We start from the raw sequence: 26,644 nt of genomic DNA on the forward strand, positions 1-26,644 counted from the left end.
AAACACAACCAACATATATATAATTGAAAAAGTGACATCATTGTATGAATTACATGTTTACGAATCAATTACAATATGTTGACAAAATATGAAATAGTAGACGCCTTAGCGCCCCATCCTCAAAAGCACTTGGTTATCTGTTTAATGATTTCCTGAGAATACAAGTTGTTTGAAAAAGTGTCAACACAAAGGTTGGTGAGTTCATAAGCTTTTGTTTGGTATTATTAAAAGCCTTTCGTTTGTAAAAGTAGTATTTGTGTTAGAAAATCCAATATTTTCCTTAATGTGTAAATGTAGTCTTAAAACCCAAAGACCGAAATGTACAAGTAATTTGTCATATTTATAGTAAAACAATGCAAGTTTAAATCGACATAAACTCGTTAAATTTTAATGAAGTTCCCGTAAATTCCAATGTTTATTAATACTTTATGTGAGTTTATTATAACCATACTATGACCAAGGTTGTCTAAAACGACGTTCTTCAGGCGTCGGAAATTATATGACATTTGTCACCCCAGGCCTATCGGTCTAACTGTTGCATGCAGTTTAGGTGTGGGTTTGTCAAACCCAATATAGATCTATACACAACTATCACGCTCTCCCTCAAGGAGACTCTGGTTACAATACATGACTTAATGGTAATTTGAAGTAAATGTCTCACAAAGTCATTAACGGAATTACGTGTTATGAAAACTTGGTACCGTATGGCCGTACCTTGCTTAATGAAAATATCCTTTGTATAAATGTACCCTTTTTAAATGTATGTGTTATGTAATGTATCATAAACTATACCTATTATAGTTTATCAACCAAGGGTAGTACGTAGTAATGTATGCAAACTATATTCAAAATAGTTTATTAAATGTTTGAATGTATCGGTTGTACTTTGATTATAATCACTTGTTATTCTTTATATTTTATATGTCCAAATCCATTTGTAAACTGATGTGTGTCTAAATATTAAGATAAAATGTCATATATTGCAATAACATATAATCACATAAAGATATACACCTTGCTCAACATGTTACAAGGTGAAATGAAATTGACAGCAACTTTTCGTTGAATACAGTTTCTGTTACTGTTCTTAGAAAATTTATAGAAAAATCATCAAAGCTCTAAATCCAAATCCGCAAATTCTGAGAGTTTGGAATATGAGTCTAGTTTGTTCGTAAATTTTATCATGATTTTTAGTGATCTCTAACAGAGGTGAAAATGTTCATAATCACAGACTGGTCCGGGTTTGCCTCTGAAATGATAGGCAGTTTTGTAAAAATCACCATAAATTGTAGAAAAATCATATGGAGATGTGCAAGTAGCCATTTTAAAGCTAAGAGTTTGAACCACTTGCACCTGGAACAGTTTTGAAAACTAAAATATTTAAGTTGACCAAAACAGTCTGTGATCGAAGTTCATCTTTTCTGATGTAATCTGATAGAAAAAGTTTAATTGTGTTCTTGATGATTTTACTTGTATTCCCCCCTTAAAACTTAAGAAAAACATGTAAATGTAGGGGTATGAACTCACCTTATGTGGTTTCAGTAGATGAAAGTGAGAGAGAGGAAGTGTTCAACCCAAGAACACTAAGAAGATGTCTTGATGATTCGAGAATCTAACACCGAATAAGATGGAATTTGTGTAAGATATCAATGATTTGAGTAGAACGGAGTTTAATAATTATGTGAATGATGAAGATACTTACTAATTGAAGAAAGAAATCCCTGGAGAAAGCCTTGAAGTTCTTGAAGTTGAGAGAAAAGATGAGAGAATTTTGGAGAGTGTTCTTTAGTTGTTAAGTGTAGAATGAAAGGACTTTATGGAGAATGAGGAGAGAGGATCAATCCTCCACCTCTTAGAACGTGGGAAAAGCTAGAGATTGGGTGTAAAGGTCCACTAAGGAGACAAGGGGTAGTGGGAAAGAGTGGCTGATCATAGAGTGAGGTGGTGGTGGTTTGCTTTTGCCATAAATTAAAGAAAAGCAAATATTCCCTCAATAATTAGTTCAACCACTAATTCTTTTAATATATTTTTATAAAAACCCTGGAGATTTATATATTTTGGGGCCTTAGTTTATAAAATAAAGTTTTGGGTGAAAATCTCACGTTAAAATAATGAAAAACGGAGTTAAAACGAAGTCGTAGTCGAAAAACCGGTAAAAAGGGGCCGTCTGCGAGACCCCTCGCATGGAGGCCGGATTCGGACCCTCGCATGCGAGGCTGCTGTCTGATGGCTTCGGATTCGGTCTCCTGAGAGGCTTCAGCTTCGGTCCTGATGAGAGGCTTCGGATCCGAAGCCTCGGATGCGAGGCTTCGGTCCTGAAGCTTCAGTTCCAGGTCCTTAAGGCTATTTTACCCGTTTTTACCCCGTTTCAAGTGATTTTTGACCCGGTTAAGGGTCGATATGACCCAAATGATTACAAAAAGTTAAAGTAACTTTTGAGAGAGATTTGGGAGAGATTTCAAATAGAAAGAGATAGAGTGAAAACGATTTAGAGAGGTTTCGTTTGTGATTAATTTGAGTGTCCGGCTTCACAACGCAAGGTTCGTAAACCCCGTTAAACCGTGTTTTAGTGTCGTACACAATCTCGATGATTGTGCAATAGTGTTTTATCGCTTTGGTTCGTTGTTTAGCACTGTTAAGGCTAAGGAAAATCAAACACATGAACTTTCCAAATGATGATTTCTCATTAAAATAGCGAATTGTATAGTGATTACATAACGTAAACCCTAACATACAAGGGTTATTGGAGTTGACCGGTTTGACTTGTTGACTTTGTTTGACTTTGACTTGACCGAAATTTGACGGTTGTCACATCATCCCCCCGTTAGAAGGAATTTCGTCCCGAAATTTTCATTTTGACTGGGATTTCAAGAGTTTGGGAAGAGATGTGGATACTTTTGTTTCATCTGATCCTCGCGTTCCCAGGTGAATTCGGGTCCTCGTTTAGCGTTCCAACGGACCTTCACGATGGGAATACGACTTTGTTTCGTTCGTTTGATTTCCCGATCCATGATTTCGACTGGTTCCTCCACGAAGTGGAGATTTTCGTTAACTTCGATTTCGTCGAGTGGTATTACGAGTGTCTCGTCAGACAAACACTTCTTTAGGTTCGACACGTGAAATGTGGGATGTACTTTGTCGAGTTCCTGAGGTAATCGAAGTTTGTATGCTACTGGCCCAATCCTAGCAAGGATTTCGAATGGCCCGATGTACCTTGGATTTAGTTTCCCGCGTTTGCCGAATCGTATCATTCCTTTCCAAGGGGAAACTTTTAGTAGTACACGATCACCCACCTGGAATTCCAAGGGTTTGCGTCGTTTGTCTGCGTAACTCTTTTGCCGATCGCGAGACGCTTTCAGTCTTTCTCGAATTTGAACGATCTTTTCTGTGGTTTCCCTTATGATTTCAGGGCCAGTGAGGGTGCTATTAGAGACTTGCCCTCTAGCTAGCTGTGTATCCCCCACCTCAGCCCAACACAGGGGTGATCTGCATTTGCGACCGTAAAGAGCTTCGAATGGAGCGACTTTGATGCTAGTATGATATCTGTTATTGTACGAGAATTCGATAAGCGGTAGATGGGTATCCCATGCTTTACCGAAGTCTATCACACAAGCTCTTAACATGTCTTCCAACGTTTGAATGGTTCGTTCGCTCTGTCCGTCGGTTTGTGGGTGGTAGGCCGTACTCATGTCAAGCCTAGTTCCCAATGATTTTTGTAGAGACTGCCAAAACCGTGAGGTAAATCTACTATCTCTATCGGAGATAATGGATATCGGCACACCATGGAGTCGTACAATCTCTCTGATGTACGTTCTAGTCAGCTTCTCCATCTTGTCGGTTTCTTTTATCGGTAGGAAGTGTGCTGATTTGGTCAATCTGTCTACGATTACCCATATGGTGTCAAGCCCGCCCGATGTCTTAGGCAGCTTGGTTATGAAGTCCATGGTTATTCGTTCCCACTTCCACTCAGGTATATCCGGCTGTTGTAATAGCCCGGATGGTTTCTGGTATTCGATTTTGACCTTGGCGCAAGTCAGACACTTGCTCACATAGGTAGCAATCTCAGCTTTCATGTTCGGCCACCAGTATAATTTCTTGAGGTCCAGATACATCTTATCTGACCCGGGATGGATGGAATATCGAGTCTTGTGTGCTTCATTCATGATGACGTCTCGGAGTCCACCGAACTTCGGTGTCCAGATTCGATTCATGAGATAACGTACTCCATCATCCTTGACTTCTAAGTTTTTATCCATTCCCCTTAATGTCTCTCCTGCCACCTTTTCTGGTTTCAAAGCTTCTAGTTGAGCTTCCTTGATTTGTATGGTCGTGTGGGAATGGATCGTCATTGTTAAGGATTTTACTCGGCGGCCCGAGTACTCCTTCCTGCTTAGAGCATCAGCCACTACATTGGCCTTGCCCGGATGATAACGAATTTTGCACTCGTAGTCATTCAGCAACTCTACCCATCTCCTCTGTCGCATGTTGAGCTCTTTCTGATTGAGGATATGCTGAAGACTTTTGTGATCAGTGAAGATAGTGCATTTCGTGCCGTAGAGGTAGTGTCTCCAGATCTTCAAAGCGAATACCACTGCTCCTAATTCCAGGTCGTGCGTAGTATAATTAACCTCGTGCGTCTTAAGCTGTCTTGATGCATACGCGATAACCTTCCCTCTCTGCATGAGCACACATCCGAGGCCTTGATTCGAAGCATCACAGTACACTACGAAGTCCTCGGTTCCCTCTGGGAGAGACAAGATCGGTGCGCTGCATAGGGCTTGTTTTAACGTTTGGAAAGCAGTTTCTTGTTTATTTTCCCACTTGAATATCACACCTTTCTGCGTCAAGGTGGTGAGTGGTTTCGCAATCTTGGAGAAGTTTTGTATAAATCTTCGGTAGTAGCCAGCAAGCCCAAGGAATTATCGAATTTCGGTTGGCGTCTTGGGTGCTGACCAATTCTCGATTGCCTTGATCTTGGAGGGATCCACATGTATGCCTTTCTCACTTACCACATGTCCAAGGAAATCCACTTCTCTAATCCAGAATTCACACTTAGAGAACTTAGCATAAAGCTTCTCCGCTCTTAGTGTCTCTAGCACTTGGCGTAGATGTAGGCGATGCTCTTCTTCGCTTCGCGAGTAGATCAAGATATCGTCGATGAATACGATTACAAACTTGTCTAGGTAGGGTCGACACACTCTATTCATTAGGTCCATGAATATCGCAGGTGCGTTTGTTAAACCGAAGGACATCACCACAAACTCGTAGTGCCCATAGCGAGTTCTGAATGCAGTTTTGGGAATATCTTCTTCTTGAACTCGTAGCTGATGGTAACCTGACCTTAGGTCGATCTTTGAGAAGAAATTTGCTCCTTGGAGTTGGTCGAAAAGGTCGTCGATTCGGGGTAGAGGATATCGGTTCTTGATGGTGAGTTTGTTTAGTTCCCGATAGTCGATGCACATGTGAAAGGATCCGTCCTTCTTCTTTACAAAAAGGACTGGTGCTCCCCAAGGTGAGAAGCTTGGTCTGATGAACCCTTTGCTCAAAAGCTAGTTCAACTGACTGGACAACTCTTGCATTTCTGTTGGTGCGAGGCGGTATGGAGCTCTTGCTACGGGGGTAGCTCCGGGTATTAAGTCAATTCTGAAATCGACTTGTCGTGCGAGTGGTACACCAGGAAGATCTTCTGGGAACACATCCGGGAAGTTACACACTTCGGGGATGTCTTTGATGTCTTTCACGTCTTGTTTCTTGTCTACTACGTGGGCCAAGAAGGCGTGGTACTCCTTCCGGAGATACTTTTGGGCTTTGATGCATGAGATGATTTGTAAATTCGCACTAGGTTTGTCACCATAGATGAGAAGGGTTTCGTCATTTGGTAGATTGAGGCGAACGGCCCTTTCGTAACATAGAATGTCGGCACGGTGAGGAACTAACCAATCCATCCCGATGATTACGTCGAAGCTTTTTATGGTGACCGGCATCAGGTCAATTTTAAATGTATGGTTGTCTAGAGTGAGAGTACACCCTGAGTATATATCGCTAGTGCGTTCTACTTTCCTATTTGCCATTTCTACTACATAAGTATCCTTTAGTGATTGGGGATTTTGTTCAAGTAATTGTTTATATTGGTGGCTCACGAAACTCCTCTCCGCTCCACTATCGAATAGTACGCATGCATAAGAGTTATTGAGGAGAAACGTACTGGTAACCACCGTGGGATCCTCGACTGCTTCCCCATGTCCTATTGCCAGGACTCTTCCTACTCCACCAGCATTAGGGGCTTGTGCTTTGGGGAAGTTTCTTTTGAAGTGACATGCGTCTCCACAGTTGTAGCAGGTTCGGGTTGCCCCCGTACTGGCGACTTGGTTGATTGGTCGATCCGGCGCTTTACAGAAACGAGCAGTGTGCCCCTTCCTGTCGCAGTTGTTACAGTGCATCTCCCTACAAGCACCATTGTGGTGAAAGTTGCACTTGTTGCACTTGGGTAGGGTTCCAGCATATGGCTTCGGTGGTGCAGTAGTGGCAGCATTAGTGGCAGCATGGACAGCAACAGTTTGTTGCTTCTTAGCGTGGTCCTGTGCTGGTTGGCTCTTCTTTTGGTTCCAGAACTTCCTTTTGTTGTTTCCCCCTTTTGATTGGTCATTGGTGGTGGTTGTAGTATTATGACCGGCTCGGTGGTCAACAAGTTGTTGTGCCAGCTCCCTGGCACTGTCAAAAGTAGTTGGCCTTGAAGCCAGGACACTACTTTGCACTTGGGGAGACAGTCCCCAAAGGTATCGCTCCACCTTTTTCTCCTCCGGAGTAACCATTGTTGGGCAGAGGAGAGCCAATTCATTGAATCGGGTGGTGTAGGTTTCAAGGTCGGAGCCCGTCATCCTGAGGTTCCAAAGTTCTTGTTCCAGCTTTTGAATCTCACCTCTCGGGCAGTACTCCTTCATCATCAACATTTTTAGTTCTGCCCAGGTTATGGAGCTAGCCACTTCGAGAGTAAGTGAATTAATCCGGCAGTTCCACCAAGTAAGGGCCCGGCCGGTGAAAGTGAAGGCTGCGAACTTAACTTTGCTCGCCTCGGGGCAAGAGCACACCTGAAAGACTACTTCGGTCTTTTCAAACCATTGCATTAAAGTGATGACTCCCCCGCTCCCATTGAAGTTGTCGGGTTTGCCATTGGTGAAGTCTTTGTAGGAACACTCTCTTGTACGCCACGTACTGTCTCCGTGGTTAGAGTTTGTAGCACCCGATCCAGAACCACCAGCTCAGTTTGTCCCTATCTGCGATATTGCGGCCGCTACGGCTGCTGTTACTGCAGCCTGGAACATCGCAGGATCAAACTGTGGAGGCAGCGGCGGAGGAGGTGTTGCTGTGTTGCCGGAAGGTCTTGGTATTCTCCTTGGCGGCATGGTTCTGTCATAAGTCGTAAACCAATGTACTTTTAGTAAAAGTATATTTATAGGAAGAGAAATCTTTTATACATAAAGTATATTATTAAGTTGTTTTCCGGTATGTTTACGATACATACGATTTTATACTTTTAATTGACCCAATACATTGGGTTATGAGGTAAAATGAAAGTATAAAATATTTTATTTGAGTTTCCTTGTTTCCAAGTATATGACTGTTTGTAAAAGTTTCACATATACTAATTTAGTCGGGACATAATTAATATATTATATTTTAAAATGATCTTTATCGGTTACTTAATTAGTTGCAAAGTGCATACCAGTCATATGTGATTAAGATATAATAGTCCTTCGAATAGATGACCCTAACTCCAAGACCACAACCAAACAAGGACAGGAAGTGAAACAAAGATACATAAATTCTAAGTCTATAGCATCTTAGTTACATATGACCTTAGCGCATCCACTTAGCAGCTATTGATCTATAAATAAAGACCTATTTAATTCTCAGATAATTTATTATAGTAACACAAAATACTCCTATAGTATTTGTAAATGTTTAGTTTTGAGTTCTTAAAGTATCCTTTGTAGTGTGTTATTAGGTTTGTTAGATTTGTTGCCCATCCTGACCATCCCCCGGTATATGCAAGTCAATTCCCGGACAGATATACTTGATCAGGCTATATCCTTCCCAGATTTAATCCACATATACTAAGGCATACTCAAAATGTTCAACTCTTCTTCTTTTGCTTTATGTTTTCGCTAGTTATGATACCATGCGAGCATGTAATGTATGTATGTATACTTTAATCAAGAAAATCATTTATTTTCTAAGAGTATATTTATTTGAAAAATGCACAAATCAGAGACTATTAGTCCCAATTGTGTTTATAGTTTGTATATCTTATGTGGTTTGATATACTTAATTCACTATAAACCGTGCTCTGATACCAATCTGTCACACCCCCAAACCAAGGATGGCGGAAACGTCCGGGGGTGGAGGACTTCATGTATAGTATCATAACAACAATTGTAATAGTAATTGAAGCAAACACAACCAACATATATATAATTGAAAAAGTGACATCATTGTATGAATTACATGTTTACGAATCAATTACAATATGTTGACAAAATATGAAATAGTAGACGCCTTAGCGCCCCATCCTCAAAAGCACTTGGTTACCTGTTTAATGATTTCCTGAGAATACAAGTTGTTTGAAAAAGTGTCAACACAAAGGTTGGTGAGTTCATAAGCTTTTGTTTGGTATTATTAAAAGCCTTTCGTTTGTAAAAGTAGTATTTGTGTTAGAAAATCCAATATTTTCCTTAATGTGTAAATGTAGTCTTAAAACCCAAAGACCGAAATGTACAAGTAATTTGTCATATTTATAGTAAAACAATGCAAGTTTAAATCGACATAAACTCGTTAAATTTTAATGAAGTTCCCGTAAATTCCAATGTTTATTAATACTTTATGTGGGTTTATTATAACCATACTATGACCAAGGTTGCCTAAAACGATGTTCTTCAGGCGTCGGAAATGTTATGACATTTGTCACCCCAGACCTATCGGTCTAACTGTTGCATGCAGTTTAGGTGTGGGTTTGTCAAACCCAATATAGATCTATACACAACTATCACGCTCTCCCTCAAGGAGACTCTGGTTACAATACAGGACTTAATGGTAATTTGAAGTAAATGTCTCACAAAGTCATTAACGGAATTACGTGTTATGAAAACTTGGTACCGTATGGCCGTACCTTGCTTAATGAAAATATCCTTTGTATAAATGTACCCTTTTTAAATGTATGTGTTATGTAATGTATCATAAACTATACCTATTATAGTTTATCAACCAAGGGTAGTACGTAGTAATGTATGCAAACTATATTCAAAATAGTTTATTAAATGTTTGAATGTATCGGTTGTACTTTGATTATAATCACTTGTTATTCTTTATATTTTATATGTCCAAATCCATTTGTAAACTGATGTGTGTCTAAATATTAAGATAAAATGTCATATATTGCAATAACATATAATCACATAAAGATATACACCTTGCTCAACATGTTACAAGGTGAAATGAAATTGACAGCAACTTTTCGTTGAATACAGTTTCTGTTACTGTTCTTATTTATAGAAAAATCATCAAGGCTCTAAATCCAAATCCACAAATTCTGAGAGTTTGGAATATGAGTCTAGTTTGTTCGTAAATTTTATCATGATTTTTAGTGATCTCTAACAGAGGTGAAAATGTTCAAAATCACAGACTGGTTCGGGTTTGCCTCTGAAATGACAGGCAGTTTTGTAAAACTCACCATAAATTGTAGAAAAATCATATGGAGATGTGCAAGTAGCCATTTTAAAGCTAAGAGTTTGAACTACTTGCACCTGGAACAGTTTTGAAAACTAAAATATTTAAGTTGACCAAAACAGTCCGTGATCGAAGTTCATCTTTTCTGATGTAATCTGATAGAAAAAGTTTAATTGTGTTCTTGATGATTTTACTTGTATTCCCCCCTTAAAACTTAAGAAAAACATGTAAATGTAGGGGTATGAACTCACCTTATGTGGTTTCAGTAGATGAAAGTGAGAGAGAGGAAGTGTTCAACCCAAGAACACTAAGAAGATGTCTTGATGATTCGAGAATCTAACACCGAATAAGATGGAACTTGTGTAAGATATCAATGATTTGAGTAGAATGGAGTGTAATAATTATGTGAATGATGAAGATACTTACTAATTGAAGAAAGAAATCCCTGGAGAAAGCCTTGAAGTTCTTGAAGTTGAGAGAAAAGATGAGAGAATTTTGGAGAGTGTTCTTGGTTGCTAAGTGTAGAATGAAAGAACTTTATGGAGAATGAGGAGAGAGGATCAATCCTCCAGCTCTTAGAACGTGGGAAGAGCTGGAGATTGGGTGTAAAGGTCAACTAAGGAGACAAGGGGTAGTGGGAAAGAGTGGCTAATCATAGAGTGAGGTGGTGGTGGTTTGCTTTTGCCATAAATTAAGGAAAAACAAATATTCCCTCAATAATTAGTTCAACCACTAATTCTTTTAATATATTTTTATAAAAACCCTGGAGATTTATATATTTTGGGGCCTTAGTTTATAAAATAAAGTTTTGGGTGAAAATCCCACGTTAAAATAATGAAAAACGGAGTTAAAACGAAGTCGTAGTCGAAAAACCGGTAAAAAGGGGCCGTCTGCGAGACCCCTCGCATGGGGGCCGAAGATGCGAGGCTTCGGACCCTTGCATGCGAGGCTTCGGTCTGCTGGCTTCGGTCCTAGTCTCGTGAGAAGCCTCGGCTTCGGATCAGAGGCCTCGGATGGGTGGCTTCGGTCCTGAAGCTTCGGTTTCGGGTCCTTAAAGCTATTTTACTCGTTTTTACCCCGTTTCAAGCGGTTTTTGACCCGGTTAAGGGTCGAGATGACCCAAATGATTACAAAAAGTTAAAGTAACTTTTGAGAGAGATTCGGGAGAGATTTGGGAGAGATTTGGGAGAGATTTCAAATAGAAAGAGATAGAGTGAAAACGATTTAGAGAGGTTTCGTTTGTGATTAATTTGAGTGTCCGGCTTCACAACGCAAGGTTCGTAAACCCCGTTAAACCGTGTTTTAGTGTCGTACACAATCCCGATGATTGTGCAATAGTGTTTTATCGCTTTGGTTCGTTGTTTAGCACTGTTAAGGCTAAGGAAAATCAAACACATGAACTTTCCAAATGATGATTTCTCATTAAAATAGCGAATTGTATAGTGATTACATAACGTAAACCCTAACATACAAGGGTTATTGGAGTTGACCGGTTTGACTTGTTGACTTTGTTTGACTTTGACTTGACCGAAATTTGACGGTTGTCACACTAAGTACCAGGGAAAAGCACATAAAATATATCTTTCCGACCTTGCGTTGACACTGGTACGATTTCACGTACTAGGACTAGCAGGTACGAGGTGATAAACTTAATAATATATCTTTCCGGCTTTACATTGACACTGGTACGATTTCACGTACTAGGACTAGCAGGCACGAGGTGATAAAATATAACAAAATATCCTTCTGCTTACATACGAGTTCACATTTAAACCTTTAATTAACCAACTAAAGATTAAAGGCAAAAAGACTCCCCGAGGTGTATTGTACATTTAATACCACCTGGAGTCTGTATTTTATTACGTTATAGCCAGCAGTGTCACTGCTGAGGTAAAACATTATTTTCCCTATTACATTTACTTTGCGATCTTCTCACATATTCATTATTATATAAACTATATTTAGTTAATGAGAGTCTCACTCGGGAAAATACACACTAATACAAGAAACATACCTGCATAACATTTGATGCCTTAGTAGAAGGCTACGTTTAGTAGAAATGACCATAATGCTAACCTTATGATTCCTTAATGTATACATCAAAGGATACATATATATCAATAGGATCCGACAGGTAATAGGATGTGTGTTCTCCGCTTAATTTCCTGTTCCTTGTTTGGTTGTGGGCTTGGAACAGATTCACCCAGTCTATTATCTATTCGATTCTAGATATATATGCCCAGTATACATTGAGCCATCATAAGGGTACCAGGTATGGGTCAATTCATAGGACACAGAGTCAATGCACAGTTTTCTAGTACGAAGCATACTATATGAATCATAACGTTTGGTTTACAAAGCTAGAAACTTACCAGTTAAGGGTTTAATCCATTTTATTAAACCAGGATAACTTCAAGGACCTTAAGTGGATAGCTCTATAATAGCTTAGATTATACATCAGAGTTATATATAATTCATAACCGATAGATAGTTGGATGTGTGCCTTCCGCCTCATTTCCTGTTCCTTGTTTGGTTGTGGGCTTAGGGCAGATCCATACAATTAACTATCTTTTCGGTATTAGATTATATATAACTAGTATAAAGCAAGTGATTATAAAAGGAACCACTGTGGTTACTATTTTATTATAAGAAATAAGAGTTTTCATAAAGAATCTTTCTTCAAAAATAAAGGAACTATTACAGTTAACTCCATGAGTACCAAGAGAATACACCAGGGTTATATACAACAAGGATCCAACGACCAATGAGATGTGTGCTTTCCGCCTCATTTCCTGTTCCTTGTTTGGTTGTGGGCTTAGGGCAGATACACACAATCGATTGTTTGTTTATTCTGGGTTTTATATAACTTGTATCCATTTAATACTCATAGAAAGGACTGTTGAGTCATTTTTACTTATCTTTCATCAAAGCAGGAAATATAGGATTTCCTGGAGGAACAGGCAAACTTTTCTAAACAGAACTTACTACAATTTTCTACAACTTTCTACAAACTTTCTTACTAATACTACATCACTAAAATCTTATGAACTCACCAACTTAATTGCTGATCAACTCTTTCAAATAACGTGTATTCTCAGGAGCCTAGTAGACAGGTACTCGCAATGGGATTCAGAAGATGGAGCAGTAGAGCTTCAAGTCTTGTTATTATTTGCTTATGTATTCTATGTTTTGTGAACACACACTTTGTAAATACTTTCTTTCTAATGAAATGGTTGTTCATTACTTTGCTTACTATGATGCATGTCTTGTGATACTAAACATGACGTCCTCCACCCCAGAACGTTTCCGCCGTTCCGGTTTTGGGGTGTGACAGATTGGTATCAGAACATTGTTTATAGTGAACTAAGTATATCAACCGATAAAAGATATGCAACTATAAATACAATGGGGCTAAGTGCTCTGGATAATGGTATAGTTTAAGAGTATAACGATAAGTTATAAAAATATACCTACTTGATTATACATGTACATACTAGACCAAGTATCACAAGGAGAACAGAACTAAAGTATTTAAAGGTTGGACACTGTCGTCAAACCTGAACAGTTATGTAATCATAGCTAGGATCAATATAGCCTGATCAACTATATTCATTCGAGATGTGACCGACATGTGTTTGGGAGTGATGTGGTGTTGCAACAGTCTTAAAACTTACCGAATACTAAGTCAAGGGAATACTAGAACACGAACATTTGAGCTCGAATACTATAGGAGTATTCTATGATACTATAACGCGATAACAAGTTTGAAACATACTAAGTACATTACATTAAAATACTATAGGAGTATTTTAGGCACTATATAAACAACTTATGTGATAACTTAAAAGACCCTTACGGATAGGTCTATAATCCTACAGTGTATACTTCCAAGGTTATATATAATTGGGAATCTATAGACTTAGAATTTGTGATCTACGCTCCACTACCTGTTCCTTGTTTGGTTGTGGTTTTGGAGTAGGATCACTCATTCGAAGGTCTATTTAATCCTGAATTATATACAACTTGTATACATTGTGCAATTGTAGGAGGACTCTGTAAGGATCACCCCATAATATTTCATTTAATCTCATAGATTCTTTAGCCACTTCCATTCTCGCACGTCAAACCCAGATGGATGTAACCACTTCCTCATAAGTAGACAACAGAAGAGTCAAGGAGGAACAAGAGCAAGTTCATGAGGAGTTTTCAAAGAAGGATCAACCGAAGTAACCAAAACGTCTTATACGTCACACTAATAAATAATAATATTGGTTAACTTAATGAGCGAGTGGAAACACTGCTCACATTATGTGTTAGGATTATTTCTTACATGTAGCTGGTAACAGTTATTCAGGTAACAGATATTCATTCGAGGATAGCCATTTCAAATTCATAGAGTTTATTAGGTATAGACTCTTTTATGAATTGTTTCTAGAACCCTGTGGAAGTCAGGACCCAATATACTCAGAACTGGGATAACCTTGTTTTTTCAGCTTACGGCTTGTGTCCACTGCTATAGACTTATTCCATCTCATCTTTGTATTCTTTTAGCAAAGATTCCTCCTCGCAAATCGAACAGACGCACTACTCCGATAACTCCAACTCAACCGCCACTACCCCCGCCACAGTTCGACCTAGCTGCTTTTCAGGCAGCGGTAACGGCAGCAACGACAGCCGCCCTAACCCAAATTCGCACAAGTGGTATCATTGGATCTAGTAGCGGTGCTCACCTAACCGACCACGAACACCCAAGGGAGTGTTCATATAAAGACTTCATGAGCTGCAAACCAAATTCCTTTTATGGAAATGGTGGAGTCATCGCTCTGATGCAATGGTTCGAGAGAACAGAGTCGATTTTCGAGATCTGTTCGTGCCCCGAAGGGAGCAAAGTGAAGTTTGCTGCCTGCACCTTCTTTGACAGAGCCTTAACATGGTGGAATGGCCATGTTAAGTCACTGACATTATCAGTGGCAAACTCTATGGGCTGGGAAAACTTGAAGGAAAGGATGATGAGTGAGTACTGCTCAAGGGGTGAAGTACAAAAGCTGGAACAAGAACTATGGGAGCTAAAGATGGTTGGCTCAGACATAGTAGCCTACACTGACAGGTTTAGCGACCTGGCAGCACTGTGCCCCCGGATGGTTACCCCGGAGAACAAGAAGATAGAAAGATACATCAGAGGTCTGACTGCCCCAACCCGAGGTAATGTGTTGTCTTCTAACCCAACCACATTCGATAGTGCCAAACGCCTGGCCTAGCTACTCATCGACCATGAAGTCCACCATGGCGTAGAAGTCCCGGTTCCCGAGCCACCGAGGGAAGAGGACTATGGACAGAAGTCGGGGAACAAGAGGAAGGAGAAGCAAACAACACAGTACACCCCGCAGGAGGAACGAACGAGTACTATGTACACAGCCACAACACCTGCTACTCCAGCACCTGCCAGTCGATATGCTGGAACTCTTCCGAAGTGTGGGAAGTGCAACTATCACCACACCGGAGTATGCCGGAAAATGCAATGTCTGAACTGCCACAGAAAAGGACACGCAGTCCGTTTCTGCAGGGCACCGGCTCAACCGATCTCCCAAGTCCCCGAAATTGAAGAAAACCAAGCCTGCTATGGCTGTGGTGAGACTAGACACTACCAGGAGGACTGCCCGATAACAAAGAACTCAGGAGCGGATAGACAAATTCTGATGATCACCGCAGGGGAATCGACCTCGGAGTCGCCTTCGAGCAGCGGTACGTTTTCGACCTAGTAAATGCTTTGAAAATTAATCTATATTTATATAAGAATAAAACTTGGGGATAACACCTAAAAGTAATTATAATAACACACTCATAGGAACGAGTCACAATATTCAAGAGAACTAAAGGATCCGTTTAGAGAAGCTATGATGGCTGAACATATACATCAGGGTTGTGAATATTTAAGATGCTGCAGACTTAGAGTGAGTAATTCCGCCTTAATTCCTGTTCCTTGTTTGGTTGTGGATTTGAGGCAGAGTTACTCAGTCGACGGTCTTATTCACCTTAAATATTTATAACTGGTATATGACAGGCGATCGTAGTGGTACCGAGGAGGATCATGATATTGATGGGTTTTGAGCATTCTAACACTTCCTAAGTGTACATACAACCCTAATAACCTTGAATCTATGTTTTCACTATATACATGCAAATTTCTTTTTCAAGGTTATTTCCTAACTAGCATGGCATGGGGATTACATAAAACATAAAAACTAGTAGAAATACATACCTTGTTGTTGCTTGGATTCCTTCAAGACTTTGTGAGCCTAGCACCCCAAATGTTGTGCCTCAAATGCTTCACACAACACCACAAGACTTGGAATAACTTGAGATAATACTTCTAGCACTCAAAATCGGCTATGCCCTCTCTAGTAACACTAGGTCACGATTTTGCTAGCCATAGGGTTCCTTTTATAGTGTTGTCACAATTAGGGTTTACACATGAATGCCCTTAATTGTCATGACTCTTGATTTCTCATGACCCATGGGTTTGTAACTCCCATAGACTATCCATGGAGCTCCATATGGTTATAACCAAACCCATAAACCATGGATCATTAATCCACCATAAAAGAATTGATGATTGTCATAATCAACCCTATATATTTAATTAGTCTCACTTTGATCACTAGATTAATACTAGATTAATACTTGATCAATACTAATTAAATAATACTATTATTAATATATTAGAACTTATAATATATTAATAATCATAAGTGCCTTATTCTCTCATTTAGTCTATCCAAGTATTGCAATGCCATGCAACCCAAATGGACCATGCCGGGTCGGGTCAAGTACATACCAAATAAAGTTATGGACTTAGACACTATATCCAACAGTCTCCCACTTGGATAAGTCTAATAACTATATTTGCAAATATGACTTCAAAATCCGACTAGCAATCGTAGCTCTTTCAAAATCTCTCGGAACTGAGATGATGATGATACGCCATTTAAGATAAGTGATCATATAATCCTCTGTTCTCATGATATCAGCCGGACAAACACATGGAACATGGTCTTACTTATTGTCCAACATTTGTTTCTCGATCTCTGATTTGTTTCGACATAGAACTAAATTGAACACATCAATTAGGTTCTGACCGGGCCCGGTACATAAGTCAAAACCAAATCATCGAGGGGCCCAGATATCGCTTTTATTTCTAGAAGGAACAGATAAACTTCGACTGATATGCTTGTACTAACTACTTGTTGAATTATTCACAAAGGCACGTTTTATGACATCGAGTTACCAATGCGTTTTCGTGCAATCAATGAATAACCAACTCATAGTCAACAACTCATATCTCTAGGTTTGAAGATTTATATGATATTACCGTCTCACGATCACTCGAGATAAATTCCATGAAGTGATGCAAGTGAGCGTGGGTTGGATCCAATACTCAGCCCTTATGAGTACTCATGAATGTTGTAGCAACCATTGCATTGTCCAAAGCACTTTTAGACAAATCATACAAGCCAAATTCATGACAGTCTTAAATCAATACTTACTTCCAAAGTTTGACTGACTGTGGATGGTTTGAATAATAACATAATTATTCTGGAAGTAAAAACATGCAAAATTGAAACATAGTAAACAATCAACACAAGATAGTAACACCTTACTCATAAATAAATAACAACTTTTATTTATCATCAAATGTCAATTACATTTTACAAGTTTCAGGAATCTAATTATTGAAACTAATATCATCCTTCAGCCCAATGCGCCTCGCATGCTGTAAATGCTTAACCCTGCTCAGTCCCTTCGTGAGGGGATCTGCCGGGTTCTCATCTGATGATACCCTCTTAGCCACGAGGAGTCCTTCTTCTATTCGATGTCTGATGAAATGGTATTTTTTGTCAATGTGCCTAGATCTCCCGTGATCTCTCGGTTCCTTAGCCAAAGCAACCGCACTTTCACTGTCACAGAAAATTTCCATTGGCTCCTTTATAGCTGGTACAACTCCAAGGTCTCCGATGAAGTTCTTTAGCCATATCGCCTCCTTAGCTGCTTCACTTGCTGCTATGTACTCTGATTCACAAGTAGAATCAGCTACTGTCTCCTGCTTGGAACTTTTCCAAGTAATTGCCCCTCCATTTAGGATAAAGACCCAGCCTGACTGAGAGCGGAAATTATCCCTATCAGTCTGGAAGCTAGCATCGCTATATCCTTCCACTCTCAAGTCATCACTGCCTCCGAGGGTAAGGACCCAATCCTTAGTCCTCCGCAGATACTTGAGAATGTTCTTTACCGCTGTCCAGTGTGCCTTGCCAGGGTTCCCTTGATATCTACTGACCATGCTCAAAGCAAAAGCCACATCAGGACGAGTACAAGTCATAGCATACATGATCGAGCCCACAGCGGAAGCATATGGTATATGACTCATCTCAGTTATCTCAGCCTCTGTACTCGGACTCTGAGTCTTACTCAGCTTGGCATTACTCTGGATTGGTAATTCTCCTTTCTTGGAATCTTGCATACTGAACCTCTTCAGCACCTTATCCAAGTAAGTACTTTGACTAAGTCCAATTAGTCTCTTACTCCTATCTCTCAATATCCTTATCCCTAGGATATAGGCAGCTTCCCCAAGGTCCTTCATAGCGAAACACTTCCCAAGCCAGGACTTAACCTCCTGCAAGGTTGGGACGTCGTTTCCTATGAGAAGTATGTCATCCACATACAACACCAAGAAGCTAACTATGCTCCCACTAGCCCTGACATACACACAAGACTCATCCTCACTCCTAGAAAAGCCAAACTCTTTGACTTTCTCATCAAAGCAAAGATTCCATCTGCGAGATGCTTGTTTCAATCCATAAATGGATTTATCAAGCTTACACACTCTATTAGGGTATCTTGTATCGACAAAACCCTCTGGTTGAGCCATGTAAACATCCTCAGCCAACTTTCCATTAAGGAAAGCGGTTTTGACATCCATTTTCCATATTTCATAATCATGAAATGTAGCTATGGCTAACAATACTCTAATAGACTTAATCTTAGCTACTGGTGAGAAGGTCTCATCATAGTCAACTCCCAGAGTTTGAGTAAAGCCCTTCGCAACCAGTCGCGCTTTGTAAGTATGTACCTTCCCATCCAGGTCGGTCTTCTTCTTGAAGATCCATTTGCACCCAACTGTCTTACGACCTGGTACATTGTCAACCAAGTTCCAAACTTGATTGTCATACATGGACTGAATCTCGCTGTCCATAGCCTCCTTCCATTTAGCAGACTCAGGGCCTGCCATGGCTTCCTTGTAATTATTAGGTTCATCCAAATCTATTAGTGTAATATCACTAATAAATGTATCACCTTCAGTGGTGATGTGATAACCATAATAAAAATCAGGTGTGTTCCTCACCCTAGTGGAACGTCTTGGAGGTACATACTCATCTATCGGATCAACAGGAGTTTCCTCCTCAGGTTGGTCGATAGCATTTGAGGTTCCTTCACCACTTGACTCTTGAAGCTCTTCAAGGTCAATTTGCCTCCCACTGTCCCCTTGGCTTATGAATTCTCTCTCACGAAAGACTCCTCTTCTTGCTACAAAGACCACATTATCACTGGGTCTGTAGAAGAGGTAACCAAAGGATCTCTATGGGTAGCCGATGAAAATACACCTCTCACTTCGAGGTTCAAGCTTATCATGAGTCTCACGCCTCACGAAAGCTTCACAACCCCAAATCTTGATGTGGTCCAAATTGGGAACTTTCCCAATCCACATCTCGTGAGGTGTTTTGGCAACCTTTTTAGTAGGGACTAGATTAAGGATATGGGCGGCAGTCTCTAAGGCATACCCCCAGAAAGAGATTGGTAACGAAGCTCGACTCATCATGGAACGAACCATATCCAACAAGGTTCGATTGCGCCTCTCAGCTACACCATTCAACTGTGGTGTTCTGGGAGGTGTCAATTGTGAGACAATCCTACATTCCTTAAGATAGTCAAGGAACTCAATGGTAAGATACTCTCCTCCCCGATCGGATCGGAGCATCTTGATGTTCTTGCCCAATTGATTCTCCGCTTCCTGCTTAAACTCTTTGAACTTTTCAAAGGTTTCTGACTTATGCTTGATTAAGTAAATATATCCATATCTACTGTAATCATCAGTAAAAGTCACATAATAGCGATTAGCATCCCTTGTAGCAACTCTGAAGGGCCCACACACATCCGTGTGTACAAGGTCCAACAAACCTTCACCCCTATCACAAGTACCTGTGAAGGGTGACTTTGTCATTTTTCCAAGTAAACAAGACTCGCAACTATCACCTGACTTGAGGTCAAATGATTCCAAGACTCCAGCCTTTTGGAGTTGGCCTATGCGCTTCTTGTTAACATGTCCAAGACGACAGTGCCACAAGGATGCTTTATCCAAGCTATCTGAAGAATCAATATACAACACATTATTTCCTAGATTGTCAACAACATTCACGGCTTCATATACACCATCACAAGGTAATGCTTTAAAGTAAAATACATCATTGTAATAAACATTAATAGCACCATTTTTATTATCAAATGAAAATGAAAAACCTTGTTTGTACAAGCCATGAAAAGAAATAATATTTCTCGCCATTTCGGGCGAGTAACAACACTTATTCAAATCTAACATTAACCCATTATTAAGCAATAAAGAATAAACTCCTATCTTGGTAACAGGTGATGCTTTCCTGTTGCCCATGACTAAGTTTATCTTCCCGTGCTCCACTTGCTCACTTCTTCTTAATGCCTGCAAATCAGTACAGATGTGAATACCACAACCTATATCAAGCACCCAAGAATTAGAATTAGATGAGTTATTAGACAATATTGTGTAAATACCTGCATGGGTGGATTTAACCTTCCCATCCTTTACATCTTGCAGATATTTAGGGCAGCTTTGCTTGAAGTGTCCCTTATCCTGGCAATAGAAGCACTGTGCTTCCTTTGGGTTTGAAGAAGGAGTAATGGGACCTTTCTTTATCCCACTTGAGGAGGAACCATCAAGAGTCTTACCCTTGGTACCCTTCGAAGGGCTTTTCCTCTTCTTACCCTTTCCCTGCCCAATAGCCAGAACAGGGGCTGTTGAAGGAGTAGAAGTAGCAACCGCTTTACCCTTAAGGCCATTTTCAGCTGTCCTTAAGAGTCCTTGAAGTTTGCTAAGTGTGACTTCCTCCTTGTTCATATGATAAGTCATACGAAACTGATCATAACTTGGAGGTAAGGAATGGAGAATGATGTCAATCGCCATTTCCTCAGGAAAGTCAACATTTAGCTTCAGCAACCGGTCAACGAACCTTTGCATCTTCTGCAAGTGACCGGTGATGGGTTCACCATCCTTCATCCTTGCGGTTATCATGGAGGAGATGATTTCATACCTCTCCTGACGCGCGCTCTGATGGTACCTTTCCATCAGATCCAGGTGCATCTCATAGGGGTAGAAATCTTCATAGGATTTTTGAATTTCAGGAGTCATGGTGGCCATCATGATGCATGCTACTTTAGTAGCATCCTTTTCATGTGCAACAAACTCCGCAAACTCTTCAGGAGTAGCAGTGGCTTCACTCACAACCTTAAGCTCCCTATCGAGGACATATTCTTTGTCCTCATAGCGGGTAATCATTCTGATGTTTCTGATCCACTCATTGAAATTGGATCCATCAAAGATGACCTTACCACACAAGTTCATCAGGGAAAAGGAGCCTGTTGGGTTTGAGCCAGAAGCATTGTTGGAAGACATCTGAAAGGAAAGGAAGACAAGTTTCATTAGATTAGGAATCCTTAATAATTCACCAAATGAAATATTAAGGCTAGGATCCAACAAACTATTTATAGTTGGAAGAGGGATGCCGTAATCCATACTATAAAATATTTGAAGGTAGGTAAATGACGATTTACCAATTTCCACCATAAGAACGAAATATTTTATTATTAGGTTTTATTGGTTTTGAAACTCCTAGATCTTTTGAGATACATTGAACTTTTCAATGGCATGTTTGAATCTCGATTGTGCCCTCTCAAGTTTGTGACTGGGATGCCGAGGATCACAAACAAGGTGTGAATAACCATACAAATTGACTTGGTACCCTCAACAATATTACCTAATCGATGTGCCGGTTAACCACACACGCTCCACCGATCTATAATAAGGTCAAGTTACCCTTTGCCACTCTTACTAGTCCATGTTAGTGTGCCGGTTAACCACACACGCTCCACTAACGACTTGGTAAGGTACAAAGTGTAATTTTATGGGCTAGCACCAATTTCACATTTTCCTAAAGTAACTAAAATTGGGAATTTATAATGTATAGTTACTTTATAATTCATTATACTTTTAACGAGTATTTAAAGTCGTATCCTACCCGTTCGGCTAACGACCCTCCACCGATCAAGGAAGCGGTGGGTGAGAGTGGACACCCATTAAGTCACCATTTTATAGGCAACAACCTTATACCCCCCTTATAGACCGGCTTCGTGAATGAGGCCTACTAACGGTAAGAATGACATAATCTTATACATATCTATATAATAAAATTATAATAATAGTATAAGTGTTGATTTTTAAACCATTTAAAAATCTAAGGTTTAATTTGGAATTAAAGTATTAAAGTGTAAGACTTTTCAAATTCAAAAACTTGAGGGCAAGATTTGAAACTATTCCAAGTCTCTTCAATTTGTAACTTATGAGTTTTAATGGTTTATAAAAATGAAGACTCTTCATTTTATGAAACCTCTTTAGTTCTTTAATCATAATTAAAAGAAGTGACTTTTGGTTATCCATAACTTGAGGACAAGTTATGGACACCATCATTGCCATTAAGATCATGAATTAAACACACATGGAGGTTACACATAATTCCTATGATCTTCTAAACTCATATGAACACAAATTCATGTCAAGCAATTTCAAGAAAATCATATAAATATATACAATACTTGAAAATTGATAAAAGTCATGTAAAATGGGTTAACATAATCATTATCATTTTGAAAAACAGATTTTACAAGTCCAAAACAGATTGGGATAATGATCTTAATCCATTTCCAGCAACAAAACTCGAAAAAACTGCCCAGCAGGCTCCTACTCGCCGAGTGCATTATTCTACTCGTCGAGTAGGATGAATTTGTTCATGGACTCGGCGAGTCCTCCCCATGGACTCGGCGAGTCCAGTCGTCAGAGTGCATATTTTTCGATTTTTAAGCAGTTTTGCATCAAGTATACAGAAAACAATCCTAGGCTCTGTACCACTGATGGGTTTTGAGCATTCTAACACTTCATAAGTGTACATGCAACCCTAATAACCTTGAGTCTATGTTTTCACTATATACATGCAAATTTCTTTTTCAAGGTTATTTCCTAACTAGCATGGCATGGGGATTACATAAAACATAAAAACTAGTGTAAATACATACCTTGTTGTTGCTTGGATTCCTTCAAGACTTTGTGAGCCTAGCACCCCAAATGTTGTGCCTCAAATGCTTCACACAACACCACAAGACTTGGAATAACTTGAGATAATACTTCTAGCACTCAAAATCGGTTATGCCCTCTCTAGTAACACTAGGTCACGATTTTGCTAGCCATAGGGTTCCTTTTATAGTGTTGTCACAATTAGGGTTTACACATGAATGCCCTTAATTGTCATGACTCTTGATTTCTCATGACCCATGGGTTTGTAACTCCCATAGACTATCCATGGAGCTCCATATGGTTATAACCAAACCCATAAACCATGGATCATTAATCCACCATAAAAGAATTGATGATTGTCATAATCAACCCTATATATTTAATTAGTCTCACTTTGATCACTAGATTAATACTAGATTAATACTTGATCAATACTAATTAAATAATACTATTATTAATATATTAGAACTTATAATATATTAATAATCATAAGTGCCTTATTCTCTCATTTAGTCTATCCAAGTATTGCAATGCCATGCAACCCAAATGGACCATGCCGGGTCGGGTCAAGTACATACCAAATAAAGTTATGGACTTAGACACTATATCCAACAGTCTCCCACTTGGATAAGTCTAATAACTATATTTGCAAATATGACTTCAAAATCCGACTAGCAATCGTAGCTCTTTCAAAATCTCTCGGAACTGAGATGATGATGATACGCCATTTAAGATAAGTGATCATATAATCCTCTGTTCTCATGATATCAGCCGGACAAACACATGGAACATGGTCTTACTTATTGTCCAACATTTGTTTCTCGATCTCTGATTTGTTTCGACATAGAACTAAATTGAACACATCAATTAGGTTCTGACCGGGCCCGGTACATAAGTCAAAACCAAATCATCGATGGGCCCAGATATCGCTTTTATTTCTAGAAGGAACAGATAAACTTCGACTGATATGCTTGTACTAACTACTTGTTGAATTATTCACAAAGGCACGTTTTATGACATCGAGTTACCAATGCGTTTTCGTGCAATCAATGAATAACCAACTCATAGTCAACAACTCATATCTCTAGGTTTGAAGATTTATATGATATTACCGTCTCATGATCACTCGAGATAAATTCCATGAAGTGATGCAAGTGAGCGTGGGTTGGATCCAATACTCAGCCCTTATGAGTACTCATGAATGTTGTAGCAACCATTGCATTGTCCAAAGCACTTTTAGACAAATCATACAAGCCAAATTCATGACAGTCTTAAATCAATACTTACTTCCAAAGTTTGACTGACTGTGGATGGTTTGAATAATAACATAATTATTCTGGAAGTAAAAACATGCAAAATTGAAACATAGTAAACAATCAACACAAGATAGTAACACCTTACTCATAAATAAATAACAACTTTTATTTATCATCAAATGTCAATTACATTTTACAAGTTTCAGGAATCTAATTATTGAAACTAATATCATCCTTCAGCCCAATGCGCCTCGCATGCTGTAAATGCTTAACCCTGCTCAGTCCCTTCGTGAGGGGATCTGCCGGGTTCTCATCTGATGATACCCTCTTAGCCACGAGGAGTCCTTCTTCTATTCGATGTCTGATGAAATGGTATTTTTTGTCAATGTGCCTAGATCTCCCGTGATCTCTCGGTTCCTTAGCCAAAGCAACCGCACTTTCACTGTCACAGAAAATTTCCATTGGCTCCTTTATAGCTGGTACAACTCCAAGGTCTCCGATGAAGTTCTTTAGCCATATCGCCTCCTTAGCTGCTTCACTTGCTGCTATGTACTCTGATTCACAAGTAGAATCAGCTACTGTCTCCTGCTTGGAACTTTTCCAAGTAATTGCCCCTCCATTTAGGATAAAGACCCAGCCTGACTGAGAGCGGAAATTATCCCTATCAGTCTGGAAGCTAGCATCGCTATATCCTTCCACTCTCAAGTCATCACTGCCTCCGAGGGTAAGGACCCAATCCTTAGTCCTCCGCAGATACTTGAGAATGTTCTTTACCGCTGTCCAGTGTGCCTTGCCAGGGTTCCCTTGATATCTACTGACCATGCTCAAAGCAAAAGCCACATCAGGACGAGTACAAGTCATAGCATACATGATCGAGCCCACAGCGGAAGCATATGGTATATGACTCATCTCAGTTATCTCAGCCTCTGTACTCGGACTCTGAGTCTTACTCAGCTTGGCATTACTCTGGATTGGTAATTCTCCTTTCTTGGAATCTTGCATACTGAACCTCTTCAGCACCTTATCCAAGTAAGTACTTTGACTAAGTCCAATTAGTCTCTTACTCCTATCTCTCAATATCCTTATCCCTAGGATATAGGCAGCTTCCCCAAGGTCCTTCATAGCGAAACACTTCCCAAGCCAGGACTTAACCTCCTGCAAGGTTGGGACGTCGTTTCCTATGAGAAGTATGTCATCCACATACAACACCAAGAAGCTAACTATGCTCCCACTAGCCCTGACATACACACAAGACTCATCCTCACTCCTAGAAAAGCCAAACTCTTTGACTTTCTCATCAAAGCAAAGATTCCATCTGCGAGATGCTTGTTTCAATCCATAAATGGATTTATCAAGCTTACACACTCTATTAGGGTATCTTGTATCGACAAAACCCTCTGGTTGAGCCATGTAAACATCCTCAGCCAACTTTCCATTAAGGAAAGCGGTTTTGACATCCATTTTCCATATTTCATAATCATGAAATGTAGCTATGGCTAACAATACTCTAATAGACTTAATCTTAGCTACTGGTGAGAAGGTCTCATCATAGTCAACTCCCAGAGTTTGAGTAAAGCCCTTCGCAACCAGTCGCGCTTTGTAAGTATGTACCTTCCCATCCATGTCGGTCTTCTTCTTGAAGATCCATTTGCACCCAACTGTCTTACGACCTGGTACATTGTCAACCAAGTTCCAAACTTGATTGTCATACATGGACTGAATCTCGCTGTCCATAGCCTCCTTCCATTTAGCAGACTCAGGGCCTGCCATGGCTTCCCTGTAATTATTAGGTTCATCCAAATCTATTAGTGTAATATCACTAATAAATGTATCACCTTCAGTGGTGATGTGATAACCATAATAAAAATCAGGTGTGTTCCTCACCCTAGTGGAACGTCTTGGAGGTACATACTCATCTATCGGATCAACAGGAGTTTCCTCCTCAGGTTGGTCGATAGCATTTGAGGTTCCTTCACCACTTGACTCTTGAAGCTCTTCAAGGTCAATTTGCCTCCCACTGTCCCCTTGGCTTATGAATTCTCTCTCACGAAAGACTCCTCTTCTTGCTACAAAGACCACATTATCACTGGGTCTGTAGAAGAGGTAACCAAAGGATCTCTATGGGTAGCCGATGAAAATACACCTCTCACTTCGAGGTTCAAGCTTATCATGAGTCTCACGCCTCACGAAAGCTTCACAACCCCAAATCTTGATGTGGTCCAAATTGGGAACTTTCCCA

This window comes from Lactuca virosa, chromosome 8 (genome assembly GCF_052849685.1).
Source record: "Lactuca virosa cultivar CGN04683 chromosome 8, Lactuca_virosa_CGN04683_v6, whole genome shotgun sequence".
NCBI lineage: Eukaryota > Viridiplantae > Streptophyta > Magnoliopsida > Asterales > Asteraceae > Lactuca > Lactuca virosa.